Raw genomic sequence first — 17,866 nt, forward strand, 5'->3', positions numbered from 1 at the left:
AAGGAGAAGGATTTCGAACAAAGAGGTGGTCCAAGTAAGTGAGAATGTTTCTGCCATGTTACAAAGGAAATTACCCCCTAAATGCAAAGATCCGGGTAGTTTTACAATTCCGTACGTTATTGGCAAGACTAAGTTTGAACAATGCATGTTAGACTTAGGGGCTTCGATTAATGTTATGCCATACTCTATTTATGCATCTATGAACTTAGGTGAGCTTAAAAACGATGGTGTGATTATTCAATTAGCCGATCGTTCTAATGCATATCCAAAGGGTGTTTTGGAAGATGTGTTGGTGCAGGTGGGCAATTTGATTTTTCCAGCGGACTTTTACGTGCTTGACATGGAGGATTCACCCTATTCTACCCCATTGCCGATACTATTAGGGCGGCCCTTCATGAAGACAGCCCAAACCAAGATTGATGTGGCTAAGGGAGAGTTAACAATGGAGTTTGGTGATGAATTGATTAAATTCAAAGTTCCTGAATATGTTAAGAATCCTCATGATGTTCATTCTTGTTTTGCAATAGATGTGATTAAACATGTGGGGAAGGAACATTCATGCGCACCAATCAAGAAGGATGTCCCTAGATGCATCATCGAAGAGGGTATTGGAGTGGAGCATACAAAACGTGTCATTACACCCAAAATACCAAATCTGGCCGAGAGCACCACCTTTGCTGCCCCTTTTGAGTCTTCATCTACATGCATTGGTAAGCCTCCTCCTCTAATTCCAATTCCCATTTCCACTAATAGGTTATTGCCTTCTGTGGTGCAGGTACCAAATCGAATCCATGATTATGGGAGTTTTTACTTTGACCTTGGGAAGCTCAATGCCACAATCTGGGACCATCATTATCCACTGCCATACATAGACCCAATGCATGAGTATTTCAAGGAGCATGTCATGGAGGATGTACCCCTCCATGCCGTGGCACCTAGTCAAGCTTAAACGGAGGTACCGTCCGGCTGGAAGACGTTAAAGAAAGCGCTTCGTGGGAGGCAACCCATGCATTCGACAAAGGAAGGCCTAGAGAGAACTCCAATTCCAGATTTGCGTTCCTAAACCCTTTTCTTTGTTGTTTAATTAGTTTCTGCCATATTTAGTTTGTTAGTGTTTGTTTGTTTGTTTATGTGTTTTTGTGTTAGTTATGCTTTGAAACATTGAGGACAATGTTTGGTTTAAGTGTGGGGGGGGTAACCAAAGTGTTTTGATGCAAATTCGTAGGGTTTTCTCACTCATACTTCCCAATGTTGTTTCTTGCTGTTTTTAGGTGTTTTTAGGCTGTTTTGGTGAGTTTTAGTGTGTGCTGACTTATAACTCCGAAAATCACATAAAAATTTGAAAAATTGCTTTGCAAAACCCAAAAAGAGTTGTTTTTGTGTGTTTGTTTGTGTCTTAGGGTACCTTCCAACACAATGATGAGGATTTGGTTTGTAATTTCATGGCTGTTAAAGAGAGTGATTAACATGGATGAAAGTTTGATTTACTCTTTGTTTATGCTTGGTTGTGGTTATAACTTATGAATTTACATGCAATCTTAAAGGAAAAATCAGTTTTTGTAACATGCTTGAAGGAAAGAACTCAAACTAACGCTACAACCTTGTGAGACTTGAGCCTAAACGTTTATTTGGAGAGTTAATAATCTGTGATTTATTGTTTTCTAAGTCGTTGCATGATCTCATTATTCTTTGCTTGGTTACTACTTAGAAGGCGTTTCATCATTTAGTTCCAAATGCTAGAACTCATACCCATTTCATTCAAAGCATGTCATTGATTTGCATAACACATATTCAAGATAAAGTTGTGTAGTGACCACCACCATAACCAAAAAGCCGTGAAACCCCTATGTCATTATGTTTTGTACGTTTAATCCCGTTGAGCTTTGTGAGCCTTTTCTTTGTAACCCACATTACCCTCACCTAGCTTAGATTAGGACCATCCATTAACCTTGTTCTTAAAGCGTAGTAAAGCATGATTCAAATTGAATTCCTTTGTGGCAGAAAACAAGTGTGGGGGAAGTGTTTTTCATAAGGAATTATGTGTCATAGGCACGGGTAAAAAGAAAGAAAAAAAGAAAAGAAAAATGTGAAAAGAATGCGAAAAGAGTTGAAAAGAAGTGAAAAAGAGTTCTAAAGTGTTGTTTGATGAAGAAGGGGTCCAAAACAATGAATTCGACCCTAAGGAGTTGTTTAAATCTTCCCCTTGTGTTTTAAAGCTAATTTCTGCAATCTAAGTAAATTCTAAGTCTCAATTTCATTACTTTGCTTACTATCACTTTAAGAACGTTTGTTTTCCTTATCCTTTCTTTGTTAGCCAATACCCCAAGCCCCGTTACAACCCTTGACTTCTATCTTGAGTGTTATGTGTTTCAATTTGTGGAGATTGAACTTGGTATGAGCATATGGTCACTGGTTCTCGCATCTAAGTAGTAGCATTCCATTCATGAGATCATATCTCAACATGCTTATTAACTCTAGAAATTGTGTTCTTTGTTATACATATATGTGAGCATTCGTTTTTATATCTACATCAATTCTCTCACATATAACTAGTATAGGGTGTGTAGTTAGAAAATCTGAGTGAAAATAGAGTGCATATCTTGTAAGGATTGAGGAAATTCTCTAAGGCATGTTACTACATTCAAAACATTGTTTTAATTGGTTAATTGTGAATTAGTAAGTAGTGACTATGATTAAGTATGTGCTTAAGTGTTAAATTGACTCAATTCTGTGGGAATGATAATCTTTAACATGTCATGTGCATTGGAAATCCCTAAGGCAAACGTTGGAAGGTTTAGGTTGTTTTTGTTTGTTTGGTTTCGTTTTGTTTTTTTTTATGTTTTATTTGTTTTATTTTGCTCGAGGACTAGCAATAGCTAAGTGTGGGGGAATTTGATAGACGCATATTTATGCGACTTAGTTAACTAGTTTTCTTGCATTTACGTTATTAGTTCTTAGTTATTTTAGTACTTTAAGCCATTTTCGTGTGTTTGTAGGTCCAAAGGGCTAAGGTAGCAAGAAAGTGCATTTTGGAGCAGTTTTGAGCTTGGAATGGATTACATATGATATGAGCAAGATGGATGGACGAATTTGAAGACAAAAGAGGCTAGGAACATGCTAAAAATCTGGTGAAACAAATACAAGTTGCAAGAAGGGATAAATTTCTAGAAGGATTGGCCAAAACTTCACTCAAAACCATGCATACCCCATAAAATTCATCAATGCCGTGGCCTTCCCTTTGTTTTACTTCCACCAGATTTTTTAGTGATGATGCAATGCCTATCTCACTATGACATTTGAGTGGATGATGTAATGCTTAACTCACCATGACATTTGAGTGGATGATGCAATGCTTAACTCACCATGACATGTGAGTGGATGACTCAAAACCTACCCTCACCAACAATTCTCCACCTTGCCATGCCTTACCTACTTCATTCCACCAGGTTTTTGCATTAAACATGTCCATCCTCTTCCTATAAATACCATGGCAGCAACCTCATTCAAATCATCCAGAAATTAACCATTCCCCAAGCCTTTCCTTGCCTCTCCTACATATCTAAACCCCTTCCCATCCATTCCTCCAAATAACCAACCCTTCAACATCATTCCAACCTTGTTGTGGCGGCAAGGAGAAGGAGAAAAGTCCTTGGACGCGCTTGCTATCCAACATGGATCGTTGGAACGTTTAGGTGCTTTCTTCCCTTTGTTTTTCAATGGTTAAATTTGTTTATCTTTGTTTTGTAATAATGAGGAACTAAACCCCCCTTGGCTAGGGGGGGATTCAAAACCATGTTTATGCTTGCTATATGATTTGATTACTTCCAATTACGTTTCTTGAATTGTGAATTCAATTTACTTTTCCGTTCGTATAAAAACTAATTTGTGTATGTTGGTTGAGAGTGCACGCTTAATTTTCATGCATGAATTTGACGCTAGAATATAAGGGAATTTCACCTAATCGTTATTAACTTATATTCACAAGTAGTGAAGGTTGCTAGTCACAATCACGTTAAGTAAATTCTTGGCATAAGTTTCATGCAAATCATAGTAACGAGTGCCTCGTCAATGCTTAAGTTTTTCATAGAACTTAATGATTCTTGCTTGTATCTCTATTATGCAATTCATGTAGGGAACTTGTAGGGAATGTTTTGGGTTGTCGTATGCAATCATCCAATCTAATAACTTGTTGAAAAACTGAGAGTTAATTAGTGCAATTCACGGTTAATTTGGGGCGTTGAGTATTCATAACTTATCGAAGAGCAATTGGAAATCATTTTGTATGCAAGCAAGACATGTGTGGAGAAGAACCCCTTAGCTAGCCTTCCATTATCCATTCAACCCAAATTTGTTTAAAATCTATTTAAGTTTTTAGTTTATTCGTTTTTACTTTCAACTTCACCAAGCTCAAATCCCCCTTTTACTTTCTTGTTTTAAAATCTTTGGTTTACATTTTTAACTTTGTTTCTTTTTGTTTTTTAGTCAGTATAGAGGTTTTAGCAAGCCCTCCTAATCCCCGGTTTAGAACGATCCCTACTTACATACTTTGCTACAATTGTCAAAAGAGGGTTTAATTTGTGTGTTAACTTATTTTACGCATCAGTTCTCTCTGATTGTCCATCTGTTTAAGGATGATAAGCAATGCTATAAAGCAATTTCGTACCAAGAGCTTCCTGAAAAGCTATCCAAAACTGAGAAGTAAATCTTGGATCTCGATTAGAAATAATATTCATTGGAAGTCCATGATACTTCACAATCTTCGTGATGAACAACTTAGCCAATTTATTCAGGGGATACTTTTCTCTCACTGGAATGAAGTGTGCTGACTTGGTAAGCCGATCTACAACCACCCAAACACCGTTAAATCCATTCTGTGTACGTCGAAGCTTATAAACAAAATCCATAGTTATATTTTCCCATTTCCACTGAGGAACAAGAAGTGGTTGCATCCATCCAAAAGGCTTCTTTCTTTCTACTTTGACTTGCTGACAAACAATACACCTACTTACATATTCTGCAATTTCCCTTTTCATACCCGGCCAATAATAAAATGGTCAAATGGTATGGTACATCTTAGTTCCTCCTGGATGCATCACATAAGCCGAACAATGTGCTTCATCCAAAATTTCCTTCTTTAATTCCTCATTATTTGACACATACATTATGTTCTCTTGCATAAGCATGCCATCTAATTCACGAATTCTGAGGTCTTTCTTTTTCCCTTCATTTCTCAATCGGATAATTTCTTGAATCTCTTCATCAACCATCTGAGCTTCAAGTACACGATCGACCAAAACTAGCCTGACTTGGAAACTAGCAAGAAAAGCTTATCTTCGTTCTTCTAACTCCAATTTTACTTTAATAGCTCTCAAATCTGCAAGAAGAGGAACATGACAAACATACAAAGCATTAAGTCGACCTTGAGATTTCTTACTCAGTGCATCAGCTACCACATTTGCATGACCCAGATGATACTCAATAGTGCAGTCTTAATCACTTAGTAACTCCATCCACCTTCGCTGATGAAGATTAAGATCATGATGAGTAAAAAGATACTGAAGAATCTTATGATCTGTGAAGATCTTACATTTCTCACCATAGAGATAATGCCTCCAAATCTTCAAAGCAAAGACAATGGCTGCCAACTCAAGATCGTGAGTAGGATAATTCCTTTCATGAATCTTCAACTGTTGAGAAGCATAGGTGATCACTCTATTATGCTGCATCAAGACACATCCCAAACAATTCAAGGAAGAATCACTGTAAATCTCAAAGTTACCGTTATCATCAGGAAGTACCAATACTGGAGCATGAGTGAGGCAATATTTCAGCTACTGGAAACTTTGCTCACAATTCTTGTCCTACTCGAACTTAACATCCTTCTTGGTTAACTTCGTTAGTGGTAAAGCAATCATAGAAAAATCTTGAACAAACCGTCGATAGTAACTTGCAAGACCAAGAAAACTCCGTACTTCTGTGACGGTTCGTGGTTGTTCCTAATTCTCCACTGCTGCTATCTTTTGAGGATCTACTTGAATTCCTTGAGCCGATACTACATGTCCTAAAAATGCCACTTGATTCAACCAAAACTGGCATTTGCTGAACTTGGCATACAACCGATGTTCGTTCAATTTCTTTAATACCAAGTTAAGATGTCGAATATGATCTGCTTTCGACTTAGAGTATACCAGAATATCATCAATAAAAACAATGACAAACCTATCAAGATATTGCTGGAATACTTCATTCATTAACCTCATGAAAGCTGCAGGTGCATTAGTCAATCCAAATGGCATCACCAAAAACTCATAATGTCCATAACGGGTCCTGAAAGCTATTTTAGGTACATCTTCATCTTTAATCTTCAACTGATAATAGCCAGATCTCAAATCAATCTTTGAAAACACACATGCACCTTTAAGCTGATCAAACAAATCATAGATACGAGGCAATGGATAACGGTTTTTAATCGTTACCCGATTCAATTGCCTGTAATCAATACATAATCTCAAAGTTCCATCTTTCTTTCTTACAAACAACACCAGAGCTCCCCAAGGTGAAGTATTAGGTTAAATGAAACCTTTATCAGTTAATTCTTGTAACTGGATTTTTAACTCTCTCAATTCAGCTAGAGCCATTCTATATGGAGTCAAAGATATAGGATCCGTACCTGGAAGCAAATCAATAGAAAATTCCACTTCTCTGTCTGGCGGCAATCCAGGCAAATCATCTAGGAATACATCAAGATAGTGTTTGACTATTCTAACTTCCTCCACACTGCTAGAAACAACATCATTTAACACCACATGTGCTAAGTATCCTTGACAACCTTTTGATAACAACTTCTTTGCTCTCATGGCAGAAATAACACGATGTCTCACCCCACTTCTTTCACCCACAAAAGTAACTTCTGGTAGTCCAGGATGATGAAAGGTAACTGATTTCCCGTAACAATCTATATGGGCACGATTATAATGCAACCAATCTGCCCCTAAAATCACATCAAAATCCACAATATGTAACGGGATAAGATTAGCTGGCATAACTACACCATCTACCATCACTAGACACCCTGGATAAACACTATCAACATAACATTTGTCCCCTCTAGGCATAGCAAACACTAAATCAAATCCTACAGGTGTAGGGTGAGGTTGTGTCATTTGAGCAAATGTATGAGAAATCACAGAATGTGTAGCATCACAATCAATCAAAACTCTAGCAAAGTAACCAAGGATGTTTAACATACCCATAATCACGTCCGGATGATTCTGAGCATCTTGCAGTGAGATGTGATTAACATGTCCATAAGCTTGATGTCGTCATCACGACCTCTATTTCCTTGATTACCTCGTCCTTGAGAAGTACGTCCCTGTCCTGTCTAACTAGACTGTCTAGACGGTCCTGCACTACTAGCAGCAACCTCTCCCTGTCGGGGTTGACCTCCCTGATACCATTGAGATACGCTAGCTAGCATGGAAGGATATGAAGTATAACCTCTAGGGTCTTGGGAATACCCAGTCTGAAAATAAGGATCCTGGTAATACTGATATTGTCTGGAAGCATAGGGAGCAGCATCACCCTGATAGTGGTAAGCACCACCACGACCTGTCTGACCATAACTGCTTGATCCAAAGTTCTGCTGAATCAGCGCTGGAGGTGGCATAGTAGACTGCTGAGGCCTCTGCTGACTCTAGGGACACTGAGCAGCTCTATGTCTCATCTGTCCACAAGTGTAGCAACCACCGCCACTTTTCCTACACTCTCCATGATGTCTGAAATTACAATGGCAGCACAACGAAGGACCTGAACCACCAACACCACCAAAGTCTTTCTGTCTCTGAAACCTGGGTCCACCAGTAAATCTTCCACCTCTCATCGGGCCTGTGACACTAAATCATCTGCTGGAAGAACTCGAGCTTGCTCCACTTCTCTTGAAATTCTACGTCTTACGGGGTCCCTGAGTGGAGATACCTTTACCCCTGTCATCTTTCTTCTGATTATCATTCTTATCTTCATCTTCCTTACTATTACTAGGAAGGTTTTCGGAATCCTCCATCCGAACCAAAATCTCAGAAAACTCATGGTAAGTGGTGCAAGGAATCGCACTAGCAAACGTCCGCCATTTCCTCTTAGTTCCCTGCTTAAAACGGAGAACCATCTCTACCTAATTACCAGCTGTATCAGGATCATAGCGGGATAAGTCTGTAGACTTCCTGTAATACTCATGCGCCGACATATTTTTTTGCATCAATTAAGTGAACTCCTACTTCTTACGATCAATGTACTTCGGGGGAACAAATCTTTTCTTCAAATTTCTCTTTGAATACTTCCCAATCAGTTGCCGCTTCAGGTGACATAAACTGAGTTTGATTTACCCACCAAGCTGCTGGCTCTCGTCCTAAAAACCAAGTAGTGGTCTTGACCCATCTACTAGCAAAAAGATTTCCTTGACTTTGTATCACCTGAAAGGTCTTCTCAATATGGTCTAACCACTTTTTTGCCCCTTCATGACCCTCATTACCCATGAAGTGGTCTAATTTCAGATTGTACATAGTCTCCAGGGGTGTTCTCTGAGGAGGAGGAGGACGGATTGCATTCTGAAAGGCATGGGCCATCGCTTACCCTAATTGAGTTATGTCAGGGAAATTAGACTCAGGAGCACGACGTGATTCTGTACGAGGTGGCATGGTTCTGACAGAAGACACCAAAAGATCATTAGAGCATTAACAATTTATACAGGACTGCAAACCAACGCTCTGATACCAAACTGACACACCCCGATCCTAGAATCAAGGCATGCTGGCCGTTATATGCGTGTGACCTAACCAAAACTCCGATGTGGAAGCAAAAGATAAAAGAAATACGAAGGAATAAAAACCAACTACTAGCAATAATATCCAACTAGCATGCTAGAGTGAGTTTAAGTGTGAAACACACATATTCAGAGCATAAGTACTAAGTGCAGTCAAGTAGGACCATTACTAAATTACAACACCCGAAGGTGAGTCCTACATTTAAGTAGTCTGTCAAAATGCCGTGGGAATCCTCGTAAGCTACCAACACTGCTAACTAGAACCTGGAGGGGCGCAAAACAAGATTGAGTGGGTCAGTAAAACAAAGCTTTTCGAAAATACTTCATTTAACAACACTTCTAACCTCTCACTATAAAACCTGTATACTTTCCAGAAAAATAGTATATATATAACCATATAACAGTAATTAACTCAAATCACAAGTCTTTAATACTTTTCAAGAAATATGCCATGCTGTGCTTCGAACATAATAAGGATGCATCAATATAACAGGTGAAATAAGGAATCAACCGGAGACCCTGCAACTGTCCTGTACGGTTAATTCTATAGCACAATATCTAACCCAACTGGAGTTACCACTGTGACATGTATGGCACTACTCTGCACATAAATCGGAACTACCTGAAGTAGTTTGTACGACAAGAATGGTGTAAGAATACGCTATGGTGCTTCTCTCATCAACAACTGTATAATAATCTAAAGTCACCTATACGTCGGAACCACCTCTAATGGTCTGTACGACATGTCGGAACCACTTCTAATGGTCTGTACGACATGTCGGAACAACCTCTAATGGTCTGTTCGACATGCACCTACTTGGATCCTAGGTGAGTGTGTGGTGCAAGGTGAATAATATGAGCACTACCACCAGGGGTGTAGGTTATGAGCTCTCAACACAATTCATATCATTAATAATTCACATGAACATATAAAACTCACCTGATACTTACCTATGCGTCCACAACACCATTTCACATATATGCATCAAATACTAATTCATATAATTCATATATTATGTATGCATGACATTTTAAAACATACTTTCATTTAAATTCAATTTATGGGAAAAATCAGTAGTATATAGGTATAAACAGAAAATAACTACGCACTCACTGGTATGTCGAAGGGTCGTAACCCCCGTGATGCCCTTGAACGCGCTCGTCCTCGGGATAGGTCTCACCTATATGCAAAACCACTATAAAAACATTATTTTAAGCACATGACCAACAATGCGTAATAATTCTCATACGATGCTCGATTTGGGTATATGAATATACCACAGTGACCTACTCGACGTCATGGACGTCGAGGTATTTTTAGAAAAACATTTTCATGATGCACACGCCCCCACACGCCGGGAGAGGCACAGACCTACGCGCCCCCACATGCATCATCCCCTACCTCCAGACGTCGGAAAATCTCACCGGCGTCGGAAAACTGGGCAGACCTGCAATCGCCCTTTTCTTGCTCGATTTTGCACTATTTTTCATGAAATTTTCACCAAAATGAAGCCCTAAACATGAAGAATCACGATGTACTAATTTAAGGCTAAAAAACTCACAAGATCTCACCGGAGAAAATCTAAGAAAACCGGCCAGCTTCGAACCCTGTGATCCCGAAGTCTAAAACCTTCAAACTAAGTACTCCGAGCTTCCTTCGGACCTCACTAAGCTCCTTGTAGGCTTAGAATTCCCTGAAAACAAACATTTCACGTGTGCATGAATGGTGATTTCAAACTGGGTTATGGTTTCGACGTGGTTTCGAGGGTTTCCCGTTCTAAAAATAGTACCAATCGATTCAGGAGGTTGCGAGGGGTTTTGCTATTGTCTGTACAAGTTCGAAAGGGAGGGAGAGAGAGTGAACTGAGAGGGAGGAGAGAGAGAGCATGGGGTGAGGGTATGTGTCCCGTGTGTGTGTGGTCCACCCAAAACAAACCACAATCCAATGTATACAATTTTAAGTCCCTAACCACACAAAAATGTATACAATTTTAATCCACTTGCTTTATTTTCCAAGAACTTAGGAGAGTATGCAATATTCAAATAAACATGTCACACATACCATAGTAACCTTTAAGGGCAATTTCATCATTTCACATCCACGATAAATGAAATTTCGGGACGGGCTGTGACATACATACATCTCTTTAGTGCCGCATCTTTGCAAGGAGAAAGGAGAGGAGACCCCTAGAGCTATGCTTGCCATTCAAGACGTTGAATTGTTTGAGCGTTTCTAGGTGTATTCTATCTTTGTTTTCAATGTTTAAATTTAATTGTCTTTGTTTAATTGCGAACATGAGGAACTAATTTCATTATAGTTAAAGGAGAATTCAAAAACCTAATCTCCTTTACTTTGTTGTGTCAAGTTAGTTAGAATCTGTCCAATTTGTGTTTTTAAGTGTTTTGAGTCAAGTTAAAATCAATTTTCATCCAATTCACCACCCTTTAGTGTCTAGTTTGAGTCTGTTTGATTGTTTTGTGCTATTTTTAGTGTTTTTAGTTTGTTTTGAGTTCTTTGAGTCTAGTTAAGTGTTTTTAATCCTAGTTTTATGTTTTTGAATCAGTTTAAGTAGATTAGCATCCCTCATAATCCTCGGCCTAGAACGATATCTACTTATATCTTTACTACAATTGTCAATAAGAGGGTTTAATTTAAGTGCTAGTTAAATTTCACATCAAATTTTGGCACCGTTGCCGGAGATTAACAAAATTGCTAATTTTCCCCTAGTTATTGCCGTATGTTTCTCCTTTGTTTTTGTTTTTGTTTTCTTTTGTTTTCTAATTTTGTTTTATTTTGTTTTCTTTGTTTTAGGTACTAGTTTATGACTCGTAGTTCTCAACCTGTTCGTGAGTATATATTGCAGTTTGACGACGATTTTGAACGAATGTTGAGAAGGAAAAAAAGGCAACCAGAACCAAGTCCACCTAGTTCTGAATCTGAATTTGAAGAAGTAGAGAAGAAGAAGAACAAGTCATGATAGCAGATAATCGTACAATCAAAGAACTTTCAGCCTCGGGATTGGACAATGACATGCCCCTTTGTATTCAATACCCCATGGCAACCCAAGGTAAGACCGATGAGTTCGAATTGAAGTCTAGATTGCAGCATCACATTCCCAAATACCATGGGCTGTCCATGGAATATCCAAACAAGCATTTGAAGGAATTTGAAGTAGTGTCCTCGAGCACGACACCAATCAACATGGATGGCAATATTCTGAAGATGAAAGCCTTTCCATTCTCTCTTATGGACAAGGCTAAAGATTGGCTCTATGAATTAGCACCTGGAACCGTCACTTCTTGGGAAAGCATGAAGAGAGCATTCTTAGAGAAATTCTTCCTAACGTTAAGAGTCATTCTTTTGAGGAAGAAAATTAGCAGAATTGAACAAAGCCAAGGAGAATCATTTCCAGCATATTATGAGCGTTTTAAGACATTAGTTGCATCTTGCCCACAACATCAAATGAAGGAAGAGCTTTTAATTCAATATTTCTATAAAGGACTACTTCCAATTGAGAGACAAATGCTAGATGCCTCAACGGGTGGTGCTTTGGTTGACAAAACCCCAATTGCAGCCAAGATCTTAATAACCAATCGAGCCTTGAATGCACAACAATACAAAGGAATTAGATAGAGAGACACCCCATGGTAACATCAAGTGAATGAGGTAAGTGCAATTTCCGAAATTCAATCTCAATCAACTAACCCCACTATGCTTGTATCTTAGGTTGCCGAAGGATGCAAAGTGAAAGGAATTACACCAAGTGTATGTGGAGTGTGCTCTGTGCAACGACATATCAATGATTAATGTCCTCAATTAATAGAGAATGGAGGATGGGAAAATGCCAATGCCATAGGCTATCAGGACCAAAATCAGCAAATGAATGATCCATACTAAAATACATACAATCCGGGATGGAGAGATCACCCAAATTTCAAGTGGAGGGAGCTTCAACAACCTCAGCAAGGAGGATTTTGACTGCCACCCCTTGGGATATATCAAAGGCCATTCGCACAATCTCAACCTCAATCACAAATAGCTTAACCAAACTCAGGTTCGCTATTTGATAATGATCAAGCTATTCAATTACTAACTTATGTATCGTAACGATTACAAAATCAAAATAATCGAATATTAAATCAAGACAAGGAGATGAGTGACATGAAGAAGCAAACAAGGCAGATTTCAAAGTTCCTTGGGTAGTTTAGAGAACACGGCGAACTTTCTAGTTCAACCGCTGTGAATCCAAAGGGAGGCTTTGAAACTGCCAAGGCCATCACATTGAGAAATGGTAAGCAGGTTGGAACTGACCCATAACCATCCAAATCAAGTCAAAGGGAAGACAAGAAGTTGCTGCTCGAAGAGGAGGAAGAAGTTAAGCCCACAGCAAGGGAAGAAAAACCCTTGCCGCAACCCCCTAATGCTTCTAAGTCATCCACCACAGGTAAGGTTGTTCCAAATTTGACTCATTATAACCCTATTCCACCCAATGCACCTTTCCTTGGCAGATTTATGCAAGTCAGGACCGAAGAGGATGAAAAAGACATCTTAGAGACTTTCAGGAAGGTGCAAGTCAATATCGCACTCCTTGATGCAATAAAGCAAATTCCAAAGTATGCTAAGTTTTTGAAGAAACTTTGTACAACAAGGAAACGGATTTCGAAGAAGGAGGTGGTACATGTAAGTAAGAATATCTCTGTAATGTTACAAAGAAAGCGGCCACCTAAATGCAAAGATCCAGGTAGTTTCACTATCCTTTGTGTAATTGGTAATACAAGGTTTGAACATGCTATGCTAGATTTAGGTGTGTCAATTAATGTCATGCCATATTCTATTTATGCATCTATGAATCTGGGAGAGCTTAAAAATGATAGTGTTATTATTTAATTAGCCGATCGATCTAATTCATACCCGAAATGAGTGTTGGAAGATGTTTTGGTGTAGGTAGACCACTTGATTTTTCCTGCAAAATTCTACATGCTTGACATGGAGGACTTAGGCCACTCTTACTTGGATGACCTTTCATGAAAATTGCCCACACCAAGATTGATGTGGCCAAGGGAGCCTTAACTATGGAGATTGACGTGGCCAAGGGAGCCTTAACTATGGAGTTTGGTGGTGATATGATCAACTTTAAAGTTTCTAAGTCTATTAAGAATCCTAATGATGTTCATCCTTGTTTTGCCATTGATGTAATTAAAAATATAGGGCAGGAAAGTTCAGCACCAATTAAGAAGGATGAATTTCGAGCCACCAACGAAGAAGGAATTGGAGTAAAGCATAAGGAACACACCCCAATCCTCAAACCATCAAATATGGCTGAGAGCACCCCATGTGCATCTGTTGACTTTGTTGCCACTTCATCGTAGCACATTGGTGAGCAACCTGTTCCAATTCCATTTCCCATTTCAAATAATAGGTTCTTACCTCCTTTGGTGCAGGTACCTAATTGAATTCAAGGTGGTGGGAGAGTTCACGTTAACTTACAGAAGAAAAACACCACAATCAGGAAGGATCACTATCCTTTTCCATTCAAAGATCCAAAGTATGAAGTGTTTCGAGGGGTAGGTTGTAGAGGAAATACCCCTACATGCCGTGGGCTCCAATGAAGCTTAAAAAGGAGGTATCATCTAGCTAGAAGACGTTAAAGCAAACACTTCTTGGGAGGCAACCCATGCGTTCAAATAAAGAAGACCAAGGAAGCTCTGACTCCATAACCAGATTTGCGTTCTTAAACTCTACTCTTTATTGCTTTTACGTTGCCATGATTGTCGTGTTTGTTAGTTGTATCATTTGTTTGCTTAAGTGTGAGTTTATGCTTAAAACATTGAGGACAATGTTTGGTTTAAGTGTGTGAGGGGGGGGTTAAGCAAGTGTTTTTATTGAAAATGCATAGGATTTTACCACCTAGCATTTCTAGAGTTGTTTCTCACTGTTTTTAAATGTTTTTGGTGTGTGTTTGAAAGAAAAATACGAAATTTGAAAAAAAAACATAGAAAACGTTTTGAAAAACCCAAAAAGAATCGTTCTAGAGTCATTTTTATGTGTTTGTTTGTGTCTTAGGGTACATTCCAACACAATGATGACAATTTGGTTTTTAATTGCATGGCTGTTAAAGAAAATTACAAACATGGGTGGAAGTTTGATATGCTCTTTGGTTTATACTTGGTTGTAGTTGTCATTGACGAATTCACATGTAATCCCAAAGGAAAAAAAATTAGTTTTTGTAACATGCTTGAAGGAAGGAACTCAAACTAATGCTATAACCTTGTGAGACTCGAGCCTCTACGTTATTTGGAGAGTTATTAATTTGTGATGTTTTTGTTTTCTAAAGTTGTTGCATAATCTCATTGTTTCTTTGCTTGGTTGCTACTTAGAATGCGTTTTCCAAATACTAGAACTCATGCTTGTTTCATTCGAAGCTTAAAATTGAGTGCATAACATATAACAGGATGAAGTTGTTTAGTAGTTACCACTAGAGCCAAAAAGCCTTCATCCTATGCATTTGTTTTGTAGGTTTAACCCCTTTGAGCCTTATTGAGTCTATTTTCTTTGTTAGCCACATTATCCCTACCTAGCCTAGAATAGGACTATCCATACCCTTGTTCTTAAAGTATAGTGGAGCATGACTTAGAGGGAATTCCTTTTGAGCGACATTATTGCAGAAAAACAAGTGTGAGGGAAGGTTATTTAAAAAAAAAAAAAAAAAAAAAAAAAAAAAGAGAAAAAGAAAACATGAAAAAGAAAAGAAAGAAAAAGAGTTCTACATAAGTGAGAATTAACTCACAAGTATTGGTTGTCGAGGGTAGGGATGGCTAAAATCTGTGGGAGTAGTGATTTTTAATGTGTCATGTTTCATTGGAAATCACCGAGGCAAATGTTGGAAGGTCTAGGTTATGTTTTGTTTTGTTTTGTTTGTTTTGTTTTGCTCGAGGACTAGCAAAAGCTAAGTGTAGGGGAATTTGATAGGAGCATATTTATGCGACTTAATTAGCTTGTTTTCTTGCATTTTCATAGTTAGTTTCTGTTTATTATAGTGATTTAAGCTATTTTCGTGTGTTTGTAGGTCCAAATGACAAAGTTGGCAAGAAAGTGCAATTTGGAGAATTTTGGAGCAGTTTTGGGACAAGAATGGATAGCACATGCATGAAGCAAGGTGGATGGACATTTTTGAAGTTCAAGAGGCTCAGAATGTGCTAAAAAGATGAAGAAAATAAATTGAAGACAAAGAAGATAAGGATTCAGGGAACATTATCCAAAACCTTATCTAACCTTATCTTATCCAAACAAACCTTATCTTATCCTATCCTAATCTTATCCTACCTTAATTCCAGCTGCAAGGGGGAGTTCTTTTTAGACTTGGACACATAAAAACCTATTTCTAGAAGGCCTAATCCCTCTCCTAAAAGAATGCTGCATCTTTTCTTCTAGAACCCTACAAATCTGCCGCATTCTCCCTTGTTCTCTCCTTCTAGAAACATACCACAAGACCTACTTCTAATCCTCCTTGGAATCTTCTTTAGAGTTGTCCTTTTCCTTGGTAGTTTGGGCTGCCAAGTCCTTCTCCAAAGTTATTTACGCCGTGCCCTTCCTTGGTGGTTTTGAGTCTTTTTAGTTTGTTTTGAGTTCCTTGAGTCTAGTTAAGCGTTTTCAAGCCTAGTTTTGTGTTTTTGAGTCAATTTAAGTAGATTAGCATCCGTCCCAATCCCCGGCCTAGAACGATCTCTACTTACATCTTTACTACAATTGTCAATAAGTGGGTTTAATTTGAATGCTAGTTAAATTTCACATCAGATGAGGAAAAGGCTAAGTCAAAATAAGGTAGTTTGACTAACATTCCTTCTTTCTTGCTAACTTTCCTAATCTTCCTTGTATTGAATTTATTTACTTCATCTCTTCAGCACATTCCTAGCCTAAAGTACGTCCATCCACCTTGCTTCATTCATAAGCTATCCATTCCAAGCCCAAAACTGCTCCGCAATGCTTTAAAATGCACTTTCTTGCTACTTTTGACATTTGACCCTACAAACACACGAAAACAGCTTAAAATACTAAAATAACTATGAACTAACAATATAAATGCAAGAAAACAAGCTAACTAAGTCGTATAAATACGCTCCTATCAGCAACTATGATGAGAATTTTGAAAAGAACATCATCAAAAACAAATTGCATAGAGGAAGAGGTGGTGCGGCCTTTCTTCATCATTTTCAACTTCTATTTTTTTTTTTTTTGAAGGATAGAAATTGAACTTGTGGTTTTGTAATGAAACACAAAACCCACAAGACAACTTAAATAGACGGAGAATAGTGGTCATTCAAACGGTGCAACTTCCCGTCACAAAAAGGGTCATTTAAACAGTGCAACTTCCCATGACAAAAAGTTAACTTCTTATGTACGTAATAATTCAAAAACAAAACCACCCACCAGTTTTATAAAAGTAAATTAAAGATAACCACCCTCCATGCATGCACATTATATGCACAACACATGAGCACTATATCCACATACTATGCACACACTAAGCACATTGAATGATCTCCTATGGTCATGATATGCACACTGCATGTTGCGTCTTGAATATTGAAAATCTATAATCTGGAATTCGAAAAATTAACATTTTCAAAACCATTTTCGAACAAATTAAGTACCCAAAAAAAACATTAATTAAAACCCACTACTTTTATAATATATTATTATTAAACATTGGAGAATTTATGAGTTGACGTGTGGAAAAAACACATCCTTTCTCTAAACATGTTAGCCTTCATTTTCTGCTTGCTTACACGATAGAGAGCTTCGTTGGCTTCACCGTTAAGGTCGACAAGCTCTTTTTCTACCTTCATTGGCTTGTGGTTCCAATACTCGGCGATGCCCGCCTCATAGTCGAGTCTTTCACGGACCTGATCTATACTTTTCAGCTGTTGGAAGTATGACCACAAAGCCACTCATTTGATGTAATAGCTTTTGGAATACTTATTGTATTAAACTATTATATGTTTAACGAAAGGTAAAGCTTATTGTTAATCACTATTTATTGTATCATGTGT

At 38.2% G+C, this 17,866-nt stretch overlaps 1 long non-coding RNA gene across 1 annotated transcript; it reads left to right on the plus strand.

The window, feature by feature from the left end:
* Nucleotides 1–14,191: 14,191 nt before the first annotated feature.
* Nucleotides 14,192–16,003, plus strand: LOC126625107 (uncharacterized). The gene is made up of 2 exons (XR_007624327.1): nucleotides 14,192–14,439; nucleotides 15,883–16,003. It is a non-coding gene; the product is annotated as an uncharacterized LOC126625107 (long non-coding RNA).
* The last annotated feature ends 1,863 nt before the right edge of the window (nucleotides 16,004–17,866 follow it).

This window comes from Malus sylvestris, chromosome 6 (genome assembly GCF_916048215.2).
Source record: "Malus sylvestris chromosome 6, drMalSylv7.2, whole genome shotgun sequence".
In the NCBI taxonomy this organism is placed as follows: Eukaryota; Viridiplantae; Streptophyta; class Magnoliopsida; order Rosales; family Rosaceae; genus Malus; species Malus sylvestris.